Source organism: Copidosoma floridanum, unplaced genomic scaffold (genome assembly GCF_036245765.1).
Source record: "Copidosoma floridanum isolate Cflo_tuat_1 unplaced genomic scaffold, Cflo_Japanese_pri ptg000027l, whole genome shotgun sequence".
NCBI lineage: Eukaryota > Metazoa > Arthropoda > Insecta > Hymenoptera > Encyrtidae > Copidosoma > Copidosoma floridanum.
In genome coordinates, this window is record NW_028321904.1 from 7,074,266 (window position 1) to 7,094,561 (window position 20,296).

The window sequence follows — 20,296 nt, forward strand, 5'->3', positions numbered from 1 at the left end:
GATATAAAGGTATTGATAAATCAGATGATAATATTTATATGAATTTTCCCGTAGAAATGTAAAACAACATTCGTGAAGGCTTGCCACCTCATAAACTTGAATTAAAAATAGGTACAATAGTAATGTTTATTCGAAATTTGAGTATATCAGACGGATTATGTAACGGTACACAATTGCGAATTACTAAATTACTGAAGGATAACGTAGAAGGTGAAATAGTAACGGGAGAAAAAATTGGTAATAAAGTTTTCATTCCAAGAATAACATTAAATACTGAAAATACTTCATCACTACCTTTTATTTTATATAGAAAATAATTTCCATTAGTTGTAGCATTTGCTATGACGATAAATAAGTCTCAAGGTTAAAGTTTTGATAATGTGGGATTATACTTAAAAAAATCTTTATTTTCTCATGATCAATTATACGTGGCTTTATTAAGATGCAAAAATAAAAATGAAATTTTTGTTTAAGTCGATAGAGAAAACAGTTTAGAGATTGAAAATATAGTTTGGAAAGAAATTTTTAAATATAATAATGTATCTAATATTTATAACATAATTTAATTATTATTCTCTTATGTATAGGTAAAATTTATTAATCAATAATGTATTATTTATTATCATGAATGTATATCGTGTTCATCTATTGTACCAATTTCAGCATTAATTTAAAACAAAATAGAAATGGACGTAAGTCTTCGTGATTTCATCACGCTTTATAAGATGACTCGTAAAGTGATGTGAAACTTTCATTTTTTATATTAATGATACTCTAAATTTAACTTAAGTTTATGTACGTAAAAAAAAGTATTGTGTAATAAAGGACCATATAAGTAATGATGATATTATAATTTTGCGCACCAATATATGTGTATATATTATTTGGTTTTAAAATATTGTTAGCTCCATATAAATTGGTTTTTAAACGTACTTAGTTGTATAAATAATAATGTTTTGCGCAACAACCCACTATGAATCAATTTACGACTTCGAATTTCTTCTTGACGATGAAATAAATCATGGCAATAAGACAGTTTTGTCTAAAGATAGGTAAAGACGGTATGAATACGGTCAGGTTTCAAAAAAGTGGTGTAGGAAGGTGGTGGGGGCCATGAAAAAATTCGTGGGGGTCAGTGGGAGGGCCATAGGGGGTAGGTGGGGGAATGTAGGATGTTTTGAGGAAAAATACGATACAATATTTCCATGTGATTTGTTAGGAATGTGGTAATAGACTTCAACACATTGACAGGGCTGGCAAAATGCAACGTTACAAAATGCTAACAAAAAAAGTCAGTTCACCAAAAACTTTATGCTTACAAAGAAACCCAGGTATCTAGTAAATCAAAATACAATTAATTGTATTTAAGTTTAGCTGATAATAGTATCGTGCAGTAATCTGTAACTAATTGATTGAATATTAAAACATACATTGTTATTATTCCATGAAGCCATGCGTGGTTGAACCCCCTGGCTTTAATATAGACTTATACTATACTTCTATACTATTGATATAATATTTTGTGGGGGGTCAGTGGGGGAGCGGTGGGGGGCCATGAAAAATTGTGCGGGGGGTTGATGGGGGGCTGTGGGGGTCGGTGGGGGGCTGTGTGGAGTTTTAAGAAAAACTACGATATGTCAAAATGAACAAGGAAATAACGGATTTTTACCTTATTTTGTGGGGGGTTGGTGGGGGGCGGTGTGGGGCAAATGGGGGGTGGTGGGGGGTCGGTGGGGGGTTTGTGTGGAATACCTCACTGAGTTAACTATATAATATAGGAAGATATTTATATATATATATATATGTGATTCTGCCGTAACTTGTTCAGATTAAGTCAGGTACTCGCACTCGCATGCCATTATAAAATCCAAGACTTTGAAAACGTTAAATTGTGTTAAATATTTTAAATTTTACTTGACATATTATCTAATACCGATATATCAATTCCTTTAATGGGATAATCAACCATTTAGAGTTGAATTTTCCATTCCGACCCATGTCCACAACTCAATTTTACTAATAAAAACTTTGAACGGTAAAAAATAAGACTTATTTGCAACTTATGTGTGTAAGCATTATATACTTTAGCTATTGGGGATAGGATTTGTACCTTAATTCTACCAAAATTTGACAAAGACAAACGAGTTTTTTTTCATTGCATACATTTTGTCCGCATTTTTACACTATGCTAACTGTTTTAACAAAAATTAGTTTAAGCTGGTAACTTTTTTTATTGGTAATGCTAACTAATGATTATTTTTTAAAGTACAGGACTAAAATTAACAAATCCTCATGACAGTTGTACCAGAAGTTGTTGCGTCTCGAAAAGCTAAGCTCTTCTATTTGCGTATTTCGTGCGTCCAAACATTTTATTAAATTCCGACTTCTCATGGAATAACTACTTGGTGTACGTGTGTAGGTACATGAACTACAGTTTTTTTATTGCATTTAAGGCTAGTAAATAAAGTATGGGTGGACAAGTCATGGTAATACGTGTATGAGTCGTACGAGCACTACCAACATTGAAAATTCCATTACGAACTTCTCCATTCCGACCCTACCTCACCTCAAATAGCCATTTTTTTCATTTTAGAGCAATCAATACCAGCTAAACTTTTTTTTATCACTGTTGGGGTAAAAGACAAGACACGTGTCTTGAGTTTTCGTCCAATTAGCCTCTTTTTGCTACATAAATGCAAAAACGGTGGTGCTACTTTCAACGTTGGTAACCAAGTGGTGCACTCCATTAGTTGGCTTTATCTGGGCTTAAACAAAAACAAAAACAGAGTTGTAATTATTAATACACAAATATTGAGATTTAATGCCCCAAATGAACAATTACAGTGATGTTATAAAAAATACTGAATTTTAGCCAAAATCACATTACTAGCGATATTTACGCTCTTATTGAAACAGCTGTAACTTTTGAATGGAGACACAAAATCAAAAAAATTTTTTTTTCAATTAATAGGTCTTGACCCCAGCTTTAATTTAAGCTTAGAAAAATTACTGAACTGTTTAGCTACATGTGTTAGAAAGAGATACAATTATTTAAAAAATGAAAAAAAATGTAATAAAATGAAATATGAAAAAAAATAAGACAATAAATAAAGAGAAAAAAAAAAAAATAAAAAAAAAACAACAAACCAGGGGGGATAAATGGGTCATGGGACCCACGGTAAGAACGAAGTTCTTTAAACATGAGATGAGTATAGACACAATTTTTCAGGTAACAAGGGGGTCGCCAGACCAACAGGAAGAACGAAGCTCTGTAATCGTTAGTACTGCATTCATGTTGTTTACTAAAACAAACACTTGAAAAACGAATTAAAAAAAATAAAAAAATAAAATAGTTTACTACTCACGATGGTTGAGCTTCGTGAGTACTGTATTTATGCACGACGTTCTCACGAAGTTCAACCATCGTGAGTAGTAAACTATTTTATTTTTTTATTCTTTTTTATTCGTTTTTCAAGTGTTTGTTTTAGTAAACAACATGAATGCAGTACTAACGTTTACAGAGCTTCGTTCTTCCTGTGGGTCTGGCAACCCCCTTATTACCTGAGAAATTGTGTCTATACTCATCTCATGTTTAAAGAACTTCGTTCTTACCGTGGGTCTCATGGTCCATTTATCCCCCCTGGTTTGTTGTTCTTTTTTTTATTTTTTTTTTTTTCTCTTTATTTCTTGTTTAATTTTTTTTCATATTTCATTTTATTACATTTTTTTTCATTTTTTTGTATTTCCTTTATTTAATTTCTTTCTTATTTTTATATTCATTCTTTTTTTTTCATTCCCTTTTTTTTTTTTTTTTTTAATTTATATAATTATGTGATATTGTAACATAATTAGTTAGTCGAATTCAAAATCTTAAAAACCATTGATACGTTGTGCAACTCTATCGTATATGTTTATTATAATAATTTATTTATAAAATAATTTATTTATAACAGTAATTATTAGCATTACTGTAATGCCAACAAAAACCTCAGGTGGAATAAAAATCGGTCGGTATTTTATGCATCAAATGCATAAAATACAAATATTTAATGCGTAATAACGCGCCTTGCTATGTTTAATCTACATACCCATATTTATGCTAATTAAATTTTTTTTTTTTTTTTTTTTTTTTTTTTTTTTTACACAAATACACAATTTATCCTGAAATAAATGTAGTATCAGTAAATGCATATAAAAATGGAATATTATAGTTACGAACCGCACGATAAGTACAAGAAACCGAGTTTCTATAGTCGGCAGCGCTCGTAGCAGAGTGGGTAAAGTACTGGACTTATATGCAGGAGGTCGAGGGTTCAAATCTCTATATTGGAAAATGTTTTTTTTTTTTTTTTTTTTTTTTTTTTTTAGAATTGTAAAAGAAAAAAATTCAAAGTAAAATAAAAGTTATTCTGGGTAAATAAAATTGTAATTGGTTTGAAAATTAATTGCTTGGGAGTGTGAAAAGGGAATGGTTGGTAAAGGTGTGCAGAAGAGTAACACGGCCCGGTTGGCAGATATACATATATAGTGGGAAGAGGGGGAGTGTATGGAGAACAGTAGGTGAGGGGAACGGGGTAAGGGGGGAAACTTGAAAGGCAGAGACTTTGGGTGAAACCACTTTCGTTTCCAAAAAAAAAAAATCTGTCGGTTTTAAAATTCCAGCCCCCCGAGTAACGCGACATAAAGAACTTCGTTCTAAAAATCGATGAAAACTAATTTTTATAAAATTTCGTACAGCTTTTAACTAGTTAATCTTGTAGTTGCATCCCTTGAAATATTTGTTACTGATGTTGTATATAGTAGAAATACTATAAAAAAATCTTTTTTTAGCCAACTTTTTGTTTGAACCATTTTTTAAGTCGATCTGAGCAAGTAACGACAGAATTACCAATATAAATATATACATTATGGCTATATTAGAATGTATGTTTCGAAGTTAACACCAAACCAATGCACTTGCTGAAGCTAAGGTATAGGTATGGAGAAAAAAGAAAAGAAGACAGAAACAACAGCTGTACCTGCACTAGAGGCAAAGTATACGTACGTACTTTGTATGTACGTGTTGCACGTCCCAGTCATTACATACATGTTTTTACGTAAACTTGTGTGTAAAAAAACGTGGATAAAGTATTAAATATGTATAATACGACGATCATACCTCGTAAAACAAGAAAATAGCTACATTTACATTGTTTTTCTTAATCTCGACCAGATAGAGTTAATTATATGACTTTTATGGTATCCCAAATTAGAAAAAAATTTTTATTTGTTTAATACAATAATTTAAACAAAAATTGATGTCCATATATGATGTCACATTACATGCATTAATAGTAATTTTGAATGAAAGGAAGTTTTGTCCCACGTAACTGGACAAAAATACCTTTTTCGGAGCGTTCTGGGGAAAGTTTTTGTTTTGTTCTGCATTACATAACCAACTATTCGTATATATATTAATACATATATAATATCAAACATAAAAGTACTTAGAATTTGCGAATCACATGTAACATAAGTATATGTATTTTATGCACATACGTGCTCAAATACGCAATAATACAATTTTTACTATTTCGATATCGGATTCTTAAAGACTTATTAAAATCAGGTGTGATCTAGTTTTTTCAGTTTCAGTTATACCAAGCTTAATAATGTTTGAGTTAGAAGTTTCACTTCTGCCAGGGGTCCCGAGATCCACACCTGGTTTTTTTCTTGTATCATAGAAGCTTCGTCTCAAAGTATGACATCAACTTTACGTTATTTTTTTTGAACAAATTTTAATGCTAAAAGAGCACTTTCAATCTAATTGTTATCTAGAATAGCTTATCATTCTTCCTGATAATAACATTGAAACTATACCTGTCCAAGCAACAGATAAAATTTCTGTGTTTATTAAAATAAAATGTCTTTTGCAAGTTTTGTATCAAAAAGTTTTACCAGAACCGCCAAGACTGTCAATAAAATGGAGTTTCATTTTTATTAAAATTAGTAACTTGTTTAAAAATAAGTTTTTAATTATTTTTTAACTGTTAAAACATTGTACAAAATTTTTCTGTGTAAATTTTATTTTTAATCGAGCCGTTAACGGAAGTTTTTGTGTATGTGTAGTTGGTTCTGGTAAACCAAAATCCATGCAAGATTTCTAACTAGAACCCATAATCTTGTTTCAATGCAAAAGAACTGTAATTTTCGTTATTTCTACAATATTCAACTAAAAATTTTCTATATTTTAGCCTAATTATATTTTTTGGAAAATTTTTAGATGTAATGAACTTGGCAAAAAATTTACGTAATTGAGATAGTCCCATCACATTACCAGCTTTTTTTAAAAAAACTGTGAACTTATGAGGCATTTTCAACTAATTTCAAAGTAATAGCTGTTTTTTTAAAAGTATATCAAACAATATTATTATAAGTTTCCAAGTTCGAAAATATTTTACATTTATTTTTGTTGTGTGTTAATTTTATGTTAAGCCTCTTCCGGTCTTTTAGAGAAGTAACATCTATTCTACTGACGGTAATAATTTTTTGTAAATATTTTCGCCTTTTCCGTTTTTTGACTTTATTATTGAATATGTAACAATCTGAAATATTAACGTACCTTATACATTTTACGAAATTATTTATTTAGCATAAATTAAACCATGCCATCAAAGGAGCTTCCTAAATATCAATAGATTTCTCTACCTTATTTTCTTAAAAAACTGTTTTTTATTTATTTTGTACATGAACTGACAAACAAAATGATAAATGACTTTTACCACAAAAAGAGAATTCTTAAAGTTTACATGCTGTTTCCACGAGACTTGAGAATGGTCTATCAACGTATTGATTTGTTCCATCTTTTATTTTAAGATTGTAAGACTTACTGTCTTTTTATAATTTACAGAAAAGCCTTACTACCTTTGTGAATGTAATCTAAAATGTATTTAGTTCTTTGGATAAAAGCACAAAATTTTACATTTATGTGACAGTTATATTTTCTTAAGAACTACTTATTACGATGAACAACCATTAAATTACTAACAGGAACTTTTGTTACATATTTTTATTTTTTCTATGCAACTGTTTTCTTTTGTACCAAACTTTGTTGGTGTAGGTACATTAAAGTTTTCACGTGATTTGTCTTCTCATTGTAAAATTTTATTTATATGTGAACGTGCACGATTTTTGTATTTAGTTTCCTTTAAAACGTAAACTAAAAGAATGAAGTATCTAACTGATATTTGAAAATGGGGGTTCACGTGCAGAGTGCATTGGGGGTAAGGCTATATACATATAAGTAAATATTGTTACGGAATAAATTTTTGAGATTCTGGCATAGGTGGGATGCAGGCAGTTTCGATTTATTAAATAAATAGATTAAGGTGTCCGAAATATTGTAGTAAATAGGGGCTCAAAAATCATCAACTAAAGATTTGCGAAACTTTACACTGACCAACCAGCCACGATTACCACCAAGAGTGGCTGTAATAATTGCACTATTAAGAGGCACTATTGTGTCGTCAGTTGTACACCAGTGTGCCAGTGCACGGGCGCTGGCTTTACGAAATAAAGCCACGTCCGTAACATCTCCCCAGTTGATGTGGCATTGTCACCGATGACACCTCTTACTACCGTCTGCTGGTAATTGTTTCGCTAAATTCGACAACTGCTTATTAGTCTATTTTCGCATGTTTTTTGATATCTTTTGACAGGTTGTATCCATTGTAGCATCGTTTTCGTCCTATCTTCTCACCTGAATACTGTTTTGTGACAAAGTAGCATCATTAGTGTACTGACTGACCAGGAGACACAGTTTTTACCGGCCACCAAGGGAATGCCAATTTATTTTAAATTAGTGATAGATATATCTGGAGCACATCCAAGCTAATTTTTTTGCGCAAATTACCTACTCGACCGCCTTAGGCGATATCCCAATCTACATAACACTTCTGACACCAAATTACGCTTGTTACGGTACAAGCTTCAAAGATTCTCGTGTAGATGGGTGACTGGTGATTCTGATTAATTAAATTAATGAATTAAAGTGTCTAAAAGGCAGAGCACGGGCTTGAACCTGATCAACTAAGGATTCGCGAAACTTTATGCTGGCCGCTCTGCCACGACCGCCACTAAGAGTGGCTGTATTAGTTGCTTATGTTGCTCTTATGTTGTCAGTTATATGCCTGTGTGCCAACACACGGACTCGAGCTTAACTGAACCAAGCCATGTCCGTTATAATATACATTAATTTTACTCAAAATGTTTGTAAAATTTGTTCTAAAAATTTAATCAAACTAAAATGTGATTCATAGAAAATCTAATAGTTTTTACGAAACGTTAAAATATAAATTTTTTTTTTAACACTGTGGTTTAAATCCTTAATAAACATAAAGAAATTATTTTTACATTGTTTTTTAAGTAATTTAAAAAAATTTGTATTTCTTGCTGTACAGTATTTGGCTTACTCTAGTACTTTTTTTTCAAAAATAAATTAATGAACTTGATCCTGCAGTTTTATTATTTTACATTCTACTTTTTCTTCATTTATGTATAAAATATTATCAGTTTTTTCTAGCATAATAATAGCATAAGAGTTATGCGAAATCTTTAGCTATAAAGAATGAATTTTTATTTTTTTGTATTCTTTTATTGTGCGTTAATATATCACGTGACATAATATGTTCATGTGTGTTAGTATTTCTAGGATATATTAAAGGTAAATGGAGACCATTAAGGTTTGGAGGTACGAAGATTGACGTTTACTGCCTCCAACAAGTATTGATAGGTATCTCAGTGGTAGGAATAGAGTTAACTTTGCAGTGCCCTTAAACCATAGTTTACAGCTTCCCAAAATTACTCATAATGTTATGTACAAACATTCAATCTCTTGTACTATTTTTGGAAGCAATAATTTGCCAATGTCTGAGGAGTGCTTGAGTTCAAACTACCCTAAAGGTTTGATGGCTCACCAGCTAACCTAGAGAATAGCTCCTACTTTCACTTTCCCAAAAATCTGCTTTTTACCCAAGTAACACGAGAGATTAGCCAAAACTAAATATACAGATGTAGTTCTGCCAATAATTGGAATGTCAGATAAATATACAACAGCGTTTTGGAGAGTATAGCTCTTTTGCCAAAAGATCAGACTCGTTGCTTAAGGAAAAAGTGATGAACATGAGTTGTCATGGGCTTTTTACACTTTTCAGAAGAGCAGTTACGTTGGTAGCTTTAATTAGACGATTCAGATGTAAGGATTATAAGCCCTTGCATAAGATGTTTTTCCATGACATACGTTTCATTATTATTATTATGGTGCATTACTTTATCTTACTACCACGAAAATTCAAACTAACAATAGATAAGGTCTGGTAGTATATTTAAATAGAAACTGATTAAAAATGTACTTGAAGCAATACAATATTAGCAAGTGTGAGAGGAAAAACATAATATTAATACTAACTACCATTGGAATTTAACAATTCACCTATATACTTATACGTTTATTATAAGATTTACATTTGTTTTAAAACTCCCGCTAATTATCAATCCCTAGGATAATGAATTTTCTTATAGCTAAGGGCTCGGGCACATGGAACCGCGTAAAGCGTGAAGCATATCGCGTATCGCGTAAAAATAAGGAAGGTTAGGTACACGCCACTTTAAGGTCACATAGAAAAGGCGTAAAAGCCTCGCGTATCCCGTAAGTGTGAAGTAGAGGGGAGTTGAACAATCTGCTGTCTTGTCAACAAAAAAAGCTTTCGAAGTTCTCAATGCAAGTGAATTCTAACCTGCGTACATGTCAAAAAAAAAGTTTTTAAGTATATACTTATTTTTTTCTTTTTATTTGAGAGCCGTTAATACATTTCATACAGCTTAATCATTACACTTTTGACTTTTTCTTTGCGACATTGGGTCATTGCGTAGGTCGTATAGACTTTCCACAATTTGCTTGAAGTTCTTACGATTCATTTTTCATCCATGTCAGAAATTCGATTAATTATACAATTAATACTGTAATTTTTGTTTTTGACATAAGCTGCTATTTGTCATCGCGTACATGGGTACGAAAATGCGGGCGTAACTTTATTTTTGTCGTTAGTGCAAACGAGAAAGCATGTGCAAAGCCAACGAAATACTCGCTGTGATTGGTTTAAAAACACTTACGCGCATATTTTTCACTCCCATGTGCGCGATGACAAACTTTTTCGCGTAAAGTGTACCTTACCTTACTTTCCCTGATCCTATAATTTTACGGGATACGTGATACGCTTTTCGCTTTGTGCGGTTCCATGTGTCCGAGCCCTAAGTCTTGTTATGACATATTTTTTAATCTTCATTGCATTATCCGCATTATATTTGTATCTTCACTTAAGGTCATATTTATGTTATATATATTATATCAAGAACCTGAATCACGAAGCATATTCCTAGTCGGAGACTGTGATAGGTTTAAGAAGAAGTTATTACGAAGCAGAAAATCTTTCTTCACTTTAACTGTAAAAATAATTTTCTGAAACTTTTTTCTTACTATCATAGAACTACTTACTCTTGTTAACCTGCTATTTGTGTAAAAATTTTCGCTGAAAGCAGCAACAGTTTTAAAAAGGAGCGCCTAGTACGCACACAAAAATGATGCTAAATAAAGCATTAAAATCAGTTATTTCACGTTATTTCTTTTGACAAATACCAGAAGTTGGTCGACTTCTAGTCTAAAATTTCCTTACATTAACTTACTTAATTATTTATATAGAGAGAAAAGAAGAAGATATTTTACAAAGAGAGAAAGAAAGAGAGAGGGACAGAGAAAGTAAATCGTTTAATATATCATAACTTACCTTTAGTATTTTTGTTTTCTTTTTATTTCTTTGCACTATGTTTGACATGTCAATTAGGACTTTTGTTTACGCTTATTTCAAAGTAATCTTTTTTTTTTCAGGTAAATGCGAGTTCCACAGATTTATTTTGAAAGATTTGAGATTAATTATAAAAGATTTTTCGATAAAACAGTTAAGTTATATTAATTAAGGTATCATTAGAAGACATTCGTTCCAGTCAACTACTAATGATTCAAGTTAAAGAGATATAAAAATAAGGATGTAATATTGTGTTACAATGCATTTTTTAACTCAGTAATAATCGTAAACAGTCACTGTACAAATTTTGGAGATTCTGAGATTATTCAACAAATCGAAAAAAACATATTTTCTCTTTTTTTTCTTTCATTATTCCAATCAGTAACTGAACCCAACTTAATTTCACTGGTTAACAAACCTGCCTTTCAACAGGCAGGTTTGTTAATTGTAAGTGTAATAGTATAAGTAATATGTATGACTATATAAATTGTAAGTATAGTAATATTATAGCTTGTTTCTGTGTAGTTGACTTTAACAACAACACATTTTACCTTGATTCCTTGGCTTTTGCAGAAATAACCATTTATCAGTCGTCACTTCTATACCGTGATTTCGTTAACATAAAAGGCCAGCTGCAAAGCTTCGATTAAGACAAAAAATATAAGCATAAGCTTGAAGTTGTAGGCTCATCGCTTGACTTCTCACAGCATTCTAAAATAATAAAAAAAACAGCAATGAGGACCATTTTTAAGACTTTCAAAAGCGATATCTATGCTTTCTACATATTTTTAGGGCTCAAATCTTGGCCAGTATCATATTATATTGAATTGACTGTGCACGATTTTTTGAAAAGTTGTTAGAATGACCCATGTACGTGAGTTGGTTGGTGTCGAAGTCCGTGATGATTTGTAAGATATCAGTAAGATTTCATAAAAATGGTAAAGAAGGCTGTAGGAGATAGTGGAGGGTCAAGAAAAATTCTGCTCGGGGGTGACAGGGGTATGTGGTTAGCTATAAAAGCCTTTAAGGTCTTCATAAAACTTATTTTCAAAACTAAAAAAAGGGATATGAGGTGGCCTTTTGTGGTTAAGGAGGGGGGCTAAAATGGGGTGATGTAACGTTCAAACAAAATGTTATTTAAGCCAAAATAAGGAAAAAGACGAAATGTAACCTTATTTTGTTAGGGTTTATGCACGTCTGTAGTGTGATAAAATTTATCTTATCAGCAAACTATGATAAAACATATATATACATATTAGTAGACATTACTTGCTGGTAAAATGTATGTGCATACCGTGATAAATGTAGGCAGACGCTAATTCTTTTATTCTGACCTATATTATTTTTTATGAAGACACCCCACTGCTCAGCATCATGCCAACCTTATACATACTTCAAAATTAAGTTTTACCTACACGTTGTTATATATTTTTTAACACTATGCAGGATGCACATATATCAGGTTTATGCATACAAAAAGTTCATAGTTAACTTATTTACACACTCCATGGTAAGTTTATAAAATAGTATACGTATAAATAGAACATGTATACGTGCTCTATATGTACATTAATATAGACAGCATGTATGTACGTATGTATAATTGCATATAATAATTGTGTGTATATGTGCACTGTAGAAGGGCATAGTAAATACCTCGTTGCTGCCACTTTCTCCTTGTCATTTTATTCCCATTACCTGAAAAAGAAAAAGATTAAACAAGCTTTTTCCCTCTGGCGTTTGACACAACAAAAGAACATTTTATCGAAATCCATTAAATACTTTTTGTAGATGAGTAGCTGGTCGAAAAGAAAAAAGAAGCTTTTTGCAATGAATTGACCTTTGCACTATTCTCATTTAATTCAGAAGTAATTGTTATTTCAGAACTAAAGCACTAACAGAAAAAAATAAATCACATAATGTATGAAATGTCAATAAGCTTAATAGATATACCTGTTGTAGCGTGTTACGAAAATATCTTAGTTAACAAGAAAATTAATATAAAATAATAATAATTTACATATCTTTTCATTTTTGAAGAAAAATCATGTTTTGTAACATAATGCTTGGATTACTTAAATTTTTAATTTCTTTATCTTGACTTAAATACTAAATTTTCATCGTTATCTTCTTCTAGTAAACATATAACTTTAACTTGATTGATATTAAGTGCACTTTATTTTATAGTTTTCCACAGAAGTTTGTTCTTTATTACAGTTTATATTATCATATTCTGCATCTCATGATGCGGAATGTATTGTATATTCACTTATTTTAATAATTTCTTTTTTTTCAACCTATTTAGCATTTGTGATATCGATCAACTTTTCCTGTATATTCTAAGCTTGTACAATTAAAATAGATAATTTAACTGATTTCTGGTGTTCAGGTACTTTCTTTACGTACATATTTTGTTTGTTTTTAAATGTCAATTTAATAAATCTTATGAATTATATTAAGAATGTCATTTTTATTCGTTTTTGTATGACATAACACTAATGCATACATAAAATAAAACAACACTTACTCATACAATAATATAAGCCATAAAAGTATGGCCCTATGAAACAGGGTTAATCGTTACAAGTCAACCTACCGACTCAGTCAAGTGGTTTAATTATTAATCATGTTCCTGTTGGATAAGTTCATGTTGGTAAGAGATAGAATAAAAATGTTTATTAAGGCTGAGGACTCGAGGTACCTCATAGCCTACACTTTACACAATATTCTTTCATCGCATTTCACTTACAAGAATCATACTTAGCAAACTAGCCGTATATACTAGTTAATAGAATACACAAACATCAAGTAGTTAAACCATAACAAGAAAATAAAAATTTTAAAAAAAGTCATAGCTTTAACAATAAAAAGTAATAGTAATAGTTTAGTGATATAAAATACTACAATATTCAGAGCCATGATAATTGTAACCCTGTTTCTTTACCTAAAACTAAAACCTGGTGCCAACGCAGCATAAACAAATCTTGATTACGTTCGTCACGTTTGTCCCTCTCACCTCTTTAATTTTTTTTCCTGAAAAAGATGGATTGGCACGGGAGTTCTCCTGTTTCATGGGAAGAACTATTAAATAACATACAAGCAAATATCTTTAACTGCTCTTCATTTAATCATTCACACTAATACACAGTATCTCTTAACATTATATTTTACACAACGCTTTACATCGTCCTTTGGACTGCGCTGCAGCAGCTCTGCCTCGTACCACGTAAGCTGCAAGCACATGTCCATCATCTCCTGCACTAGGAGGGGCTTTTACTCATCCTATCCCGACGCTAACATACACACACTTACACTCTGTCTACAATCCCACACACAACTACATTCTCTCTCTTTCTCTTTCTTGTCTGCTCAAAGATGCTACTCTTTTTCTCTCTCTCTCTCTCAGCTTGGCTCTCTACCTTAACACACGACAAAATACGCGAACATTGGTGGCACCTCCAAGCATGCACCTCGTAATCTCTCGTTCACCTCGTCTTGTCAACCCACTCACTACTTCTCTCTCTCTCTCTCTCTCTCTCTCTTGCACTGTCTACGCTGCACTCTTTCTTTCTAGCCTTATTTCCACTCACACTCCTCTCTTCTCTCAACAATCTACGTATCTCCTCGAAGACTCTCTCAACTCTCTATCTCTCTCTCTTTCTCTCACTCTCTCTTTCAACTTTCACCACGAAAACCCGCAATATCACCGAGGGCTCTCACTGATAAAACTTAAGCGTACAGCTCGAGGCTCGACTCCCGACTGACTCACGATCTCTCGCTCGAGCAACATCGGCTGTCACTGCTGCTGCCACTTATCTCCTCTCGCAGTCACTTTCAACAGAGCAGCTGCTGTGGCTCTGTAGTCGCGTTCGCATTTTCCTTGTCCTTTTCTGCTAGCGCTGCTGTGTCTCTGCATCTCAACTGCTTGTCCATTGGCGCCCTCTGCTCTTCCTCTCAGCGTATATACAGCTCCCGGAAAACAATCAAATTTGGGAAGCGTTGACTTTCTGCTCCTTGTATATACGTTACATCAGCGAGAGCATTTTGGAACATGAAAGCCATTTTGCCTTATGACATAATGAGTAAATTAAATAATCATACAGTTTGATTACTGTAATATAATATCACAGCATTACTGTAAGGAATCTTTGAGACAAGGGTCTTTGGACTTACTGTTATCCAGTAGACAGCTGCTAAAATGAGACAATACAGCCCTCTTATGCAGGAGTAGTCATATGGACGTCTAAGGCAAGCAGATACATTATGATGTAATTTATTGTGTTTTTAAATTTAAAAATATAACATTTCTTGTGAATTAGTAATATGTGATCCCGCTTCTGAGTACCCTTAATAAAACGTAACGCTGTTTTTCTACACTGTCTAAGCTTGAGTTTCACCTCATGCAACTATCCGAAAAAAGGGTAGCACAATACTCCATACGTGGAAAAACTTGAAACTTTACTATGAGCAACCTTGTGTCTCTGGGCAAGAAGTTACCGCATCTCCTTAGTTGAGACAAAGCACCAAAGCACTTTGCTAAAATAGACATGCACTGTTTTCTAAAACATAGACCCTTATAAAGAGTGACGCGTAGTATGACTAGCTCCGGGAAAAAATCAATCGAATTGCCATTTACGTAAAGCACAGGCTAAACGGACAACCCATCCACTGAATGGAGGTTCCTACAAGCTCCGAACTACGCCATTTTAATCTTTTTCTGGTTGTTTATCGTACTATTACTAACTAGTATCCAGCAATCAGAAAGCACGCTAGTCTCTAATGACGCATTAAATATATTAATGAGTACAAACCAAATAACAAGCATGCACTGTTTGGTAAAACGTTGATACAGACCATCAGGATTCACAACTTTAGAGTGAGAAGAAGCTCTCTAAGTTTAGGAATGCTGATAAGCCCAAAATAAAATTGGTCATCAGGTGAAATATGCGCAGAAAGTTGCATATCACGCAGCTGTGCGGAGTCATCTGTACCAAGAAAATGCTTATTTAAGGTAGTTGGGAAAACCAGAATTTAAGATGTTAATTTTTTTCGAGAAAGTCTTAAGGTTACCGATAAGTGCTTAAGTCTCAATACTCACAGTTCAGTAGTCTCTCATGGTAATAAGTATATTTAGCATTGCGTATAGAAAACGTTACCAGAATTCGCGGACATTTGTACTTAGAGGCTACAGCCTGGTCATGGTTTCATCAGTAAGCACTCCATGCCTCATATCATTGATGATTGAGAAACTTTGTACATTTATACATAGTAAAAGTACTCTTACTCTAAGCCCTGAAACCATGAAATGGAGAATGACTATCAAGTACTGATAACAATATGCTAGAAAACAGCTCAACCTTAGTGTAAACTGTTGATGCCTCCACAATTGCTCTCTAATTTACCAATCGAAGATCCCCCAGCACTGATTTCTCATGTAATTGAGAGTTACATCATCATACAGATATATCCGAGAACATCTAAGTGGCTGTCAAGATAGATTTTTATTAGAGCAGTTTCTACAAATATAATCAATCATAGTTTCTATAGTGTCTGTTCGGTGCTTATAACCAAACGGGACTCTTATGAGACGAAGTGTGCTTAGATATTAATAAAGTATACGTCAAGTTGTGAAATTAATTTTTCTTTGTTAAAGTGAAGTTTCTTATGTAGGGCCCTTGCTAGACAAAAGTAGGAAAAAGAGGCTTCTTTTTCATTTCGTTCCTGTTTGTCTCTCCACCACCACATGCTCTCTCGATAGTGAATAGTAAAGTGTAGCGTATGATACGTGTATGCAGTAGAAAGCGCACGCTCTTTCTCGTTATTTCTCTTTCTCTCTTTCTGTAAACTATACATATATGTAAAGTGGCTGCGGTATAGGCTTTGTGTACATAGACAGCAGCACTAACTTATGGCTAGACAAGATTTTGTGAGAGAGATAGAGCACACTCAGTAGAACTAACTCAGGCTATATAGCTTACAGGTGAAAGCAATGAAGGGATATACATCTCTTTCACAACTTATTTAGGCAAAGTTGGAACTCGGGGTTTTTATGCTTGAAGCCTATATGTCATAGAAATATTAGAATTATAAAACCGTAGAGGTGTAAGATACAGAAATATTCTAATATCTCTATGGGTATATGTACTGTATTTATGAAACGAGATCAGAGTAGCTCTATACTGCAGGGAACTAGATGTCTGATTGACACGCGGAGGTCCCAGATTTAAATCTGGGATAATGTACCAACATTTTTTTCTTAGGATAACTAAAATTACTTGATTTTGAATCATTGATATATGATAATACGTAATTAATATAAAACATAACAAAAATTTGCTATAAATTGAGTGACATCAATAAACTGGTGCAAAAATTTTTAAGTAAAATGGAATTTAAGAATCTCTAACGTAAAATGAGTTAAGTAAAAATTTTTAAATTAAAACTAAAAAAAAAGATGTAACTGTGCGATGAGTTACCAAATGGCACGAAAATTTGAATAGTTTTATTCATAGTAAGATTTATGCATACCAGACACAAGTGCTAATGCTTATGAGAGTCTAATAAGAGAAATTAGTCAATGTAAATGCCTTGTGCAAAGAGACAAAGAGATTATTATTGTAGCTATTTATGTATCACCTAATACTTTTGTTAAAAAATGATTAAATTTATTCACGAACAAGTACTATTGTATACATAGGAGGGATCTACAATACTTGTAAGAGATTATAATAAGATTGATATAGAAATAAGTTAAAGTTTTAATGTAAACTTTTTTTTCGAAGCTGCTGTAGCATCATTTAATTTTTAAAAAGAAAATCCAATTTAAATGTTATTTATATTAAATTGCAATCGACTGTTGAATATAAAACAATCATTGAAGCTGTCTTTACTCGTTATGTGAGTAAAGTCAAGTTATTGATTAATATTTGCTGTTTTTCGAACCACAAGCCAATAGTTACTACTATGGTAAGCCAAAATAAGTCTTCAGTTTTAATAACAAAATGTAATGATAAATAAGCATTATTGAGTTTTGTTGTTAAAAGAAAAATAATTTTAACGAACAACTACCAAAAAATTATACAACTAAAGCAGAAGTTCCTTCTTCAAAAACTTCATTAAAGCTTCACTTCTTCCATGAGTCCCGTGATCAATAGTTTTTTTCTACGCTGATATTGTGTACTCACTAATTTTGTAATTAATTAACATTTAAATAATCTACTTACTCAGTCACTCATCCAACATTAAACAAAAACATTAACTGTTACGGGCACTTTCTAAAAAAAGGAGCATTACGAGCTTTCATGAATTCATTAAAAAATCGATATTGTGATGCACTGAATACAAAGTTAATTTTACGTTTGCACTTAAATTAGGCACAAAATCATTTTATTTTAATTCACCATCTTCTGAGTCAATAACTGAATGCTTGAAAACATACACAACATTGTTTATCGTTAGAGCCTTTTGAAAAAGGAGCGTGACGGGCTCATATAAATGCTCTCACAAAACAATGTTATAACTCATCAAATGAAAGCTAAGCTTTTTTGCTACATCTATGTCGTGGGAAAAGTAGATATATTTTACCCTACTACCTTTTCAGTCAATGATCTCACTTCTGGCAAAGTTATATGACATTCCTTAGCGGTATGGGTTCTTAGTTGTCATTTTGGGAAGAGAGAAATTTCAAATTTGCGAGCCTATAACACTACATGTACTATTTTTTACCTATTTATAATGTAATATGTTGAAGTTTGAACGCTTACTTTAAATTTTATGTATTAGTTCGCACATTTTTCGATGAAATGCTAAATTTATCGGATATCCATTCCGCAAAGTTAACAACATTTTAGCCTTCGACACAATTTTTTTGATCAACTGACATGCGTTAAAATGTGGTTTGCATGAATCATTTTCGGATCATGTTCCTAAAAAAAAAAAAATCTTCATTGTGCTTCTACACGATGTCAAAAATGCAAATTTTTGAAATAGACGCAAATCCCAAACGCTAATTTGCCCTTTTATTTGCATCCTTAAACTAAAGCAATGCTTCTTTATGATCTAAATTTTATTCTACCCTTAGGTGTGTGCAATTTTTGAATATTTCAATGTTTCTAGAGCGATATCTATTTACACAACATAACAATTAACTGAGACGTGAAATACCCTGTGTTTAGTAGAATGACCCATGTATGTGTGCATATAGGGTTTATATTTACAAGCCTAATGTCAAGTTAAAGAATTTGTATCAAGCCTAATTAATCGTCATGACGTGTTAAAAAAATTTTTATTTTTAATTAAAAAAAAATTGTTAAATTTTAGAGACTGAATATTACAAACCTAAAGTGAAAGCTACAAAGGTTATAAGAGAAGTATTTTGTTACCGCTAATAGCAAGTATTTTGTCAAGATTATAAAATTCTCAATAAGAGAAGTAGTACTGATTATACTCTTATGTAGAGTTTTTTACTATTTCTCAAAATTCTATAATATAGAAATATTAGGAGACTTTGGTTTTCATTTCATAATTTAATTTTTAGAATTTATATCACGTTTATTCTATTTGACGTGCAGTACTTGTTTAAAATTCTATATGTCTGTATTTTTTTTACTTTATAATATTTAGAAGTAGACGATCTTTCTTAAGAAGTTTTTGTACTAAGACTCATTTACCACAATGTCTCTGTTGATCCTTTTTTTTTAAGAAGTTTGATAAAAATATTTTTATATTATTTGCATAAGTAAAGTAAAGTAAAAGTTAAGTGTAAGTTTGATTAAAAAAGGAAGCATTTTTATTTCCATAAGGCCATGCATGTCTTACGAGAATCTACATTTATGTAAGTAAAAGCCCTCCAAAAAAACTGTGTCAAAACAAAAGGTATTATAATATTTTAATTGCTTGAAAAATGTTAACTTTCATACTGGGGTGAACAGTGATGCAAAATGAAAGACAAAATTGACCGGTGATTGACATTTTTAATGTTTGATTTTACTAATTGACTTATTTTTCTCTTAAGCTCTCATTTATTTTTAGAACCATACAAACATACATAGAATTGATGAATAATCCTTTATAATATTTTTTTCTAATTATGCAAAAAAAGTTGTTATGGTATTCAATGACTGCAATAACGTTACTTTGTACGATTGCTGAACTGTAAGAATGGACATTGTATTTCATATCTCTCTACCGTATGCATTTATGTAAAAGTGAAGTATTATTCTTTTAGTTACATGTAAATGGAAAAAGGTCCAACTTCCTAATAACAAAAGTTCTAATTAGTTCTGTACATATTTTGAAATTTGAAAAATTAAAAAGGCTTAGGAAGAGAAACATATATGGATAGCAAAGGGAAACTGTTTTATTTTATATTTTCTGCGAAAGTTCTCCTTTTTTCTAACTGTGAGTGTAAAAATGTTTGATTGTATTCCATGTTAAAAAACTGTACTTACTGCTGATGT

General features: G+C 31.9%; 1 protein-coding gene across 1 annotated transcript in view; it reads left to right on the top strand.

Annotated features, from left to right (window-relative positions):
- Positions 1–20,296, top strand: part of mmd (disintegrin and metalloproteinase domain-containing protein mind-meld) — a 2,100,572-nt gene that overhangs the window by 1,873,567 nt on the left and 206,709 nt on the right. The gene's annotated exons all lie outside the window — the stretch shown is intronic.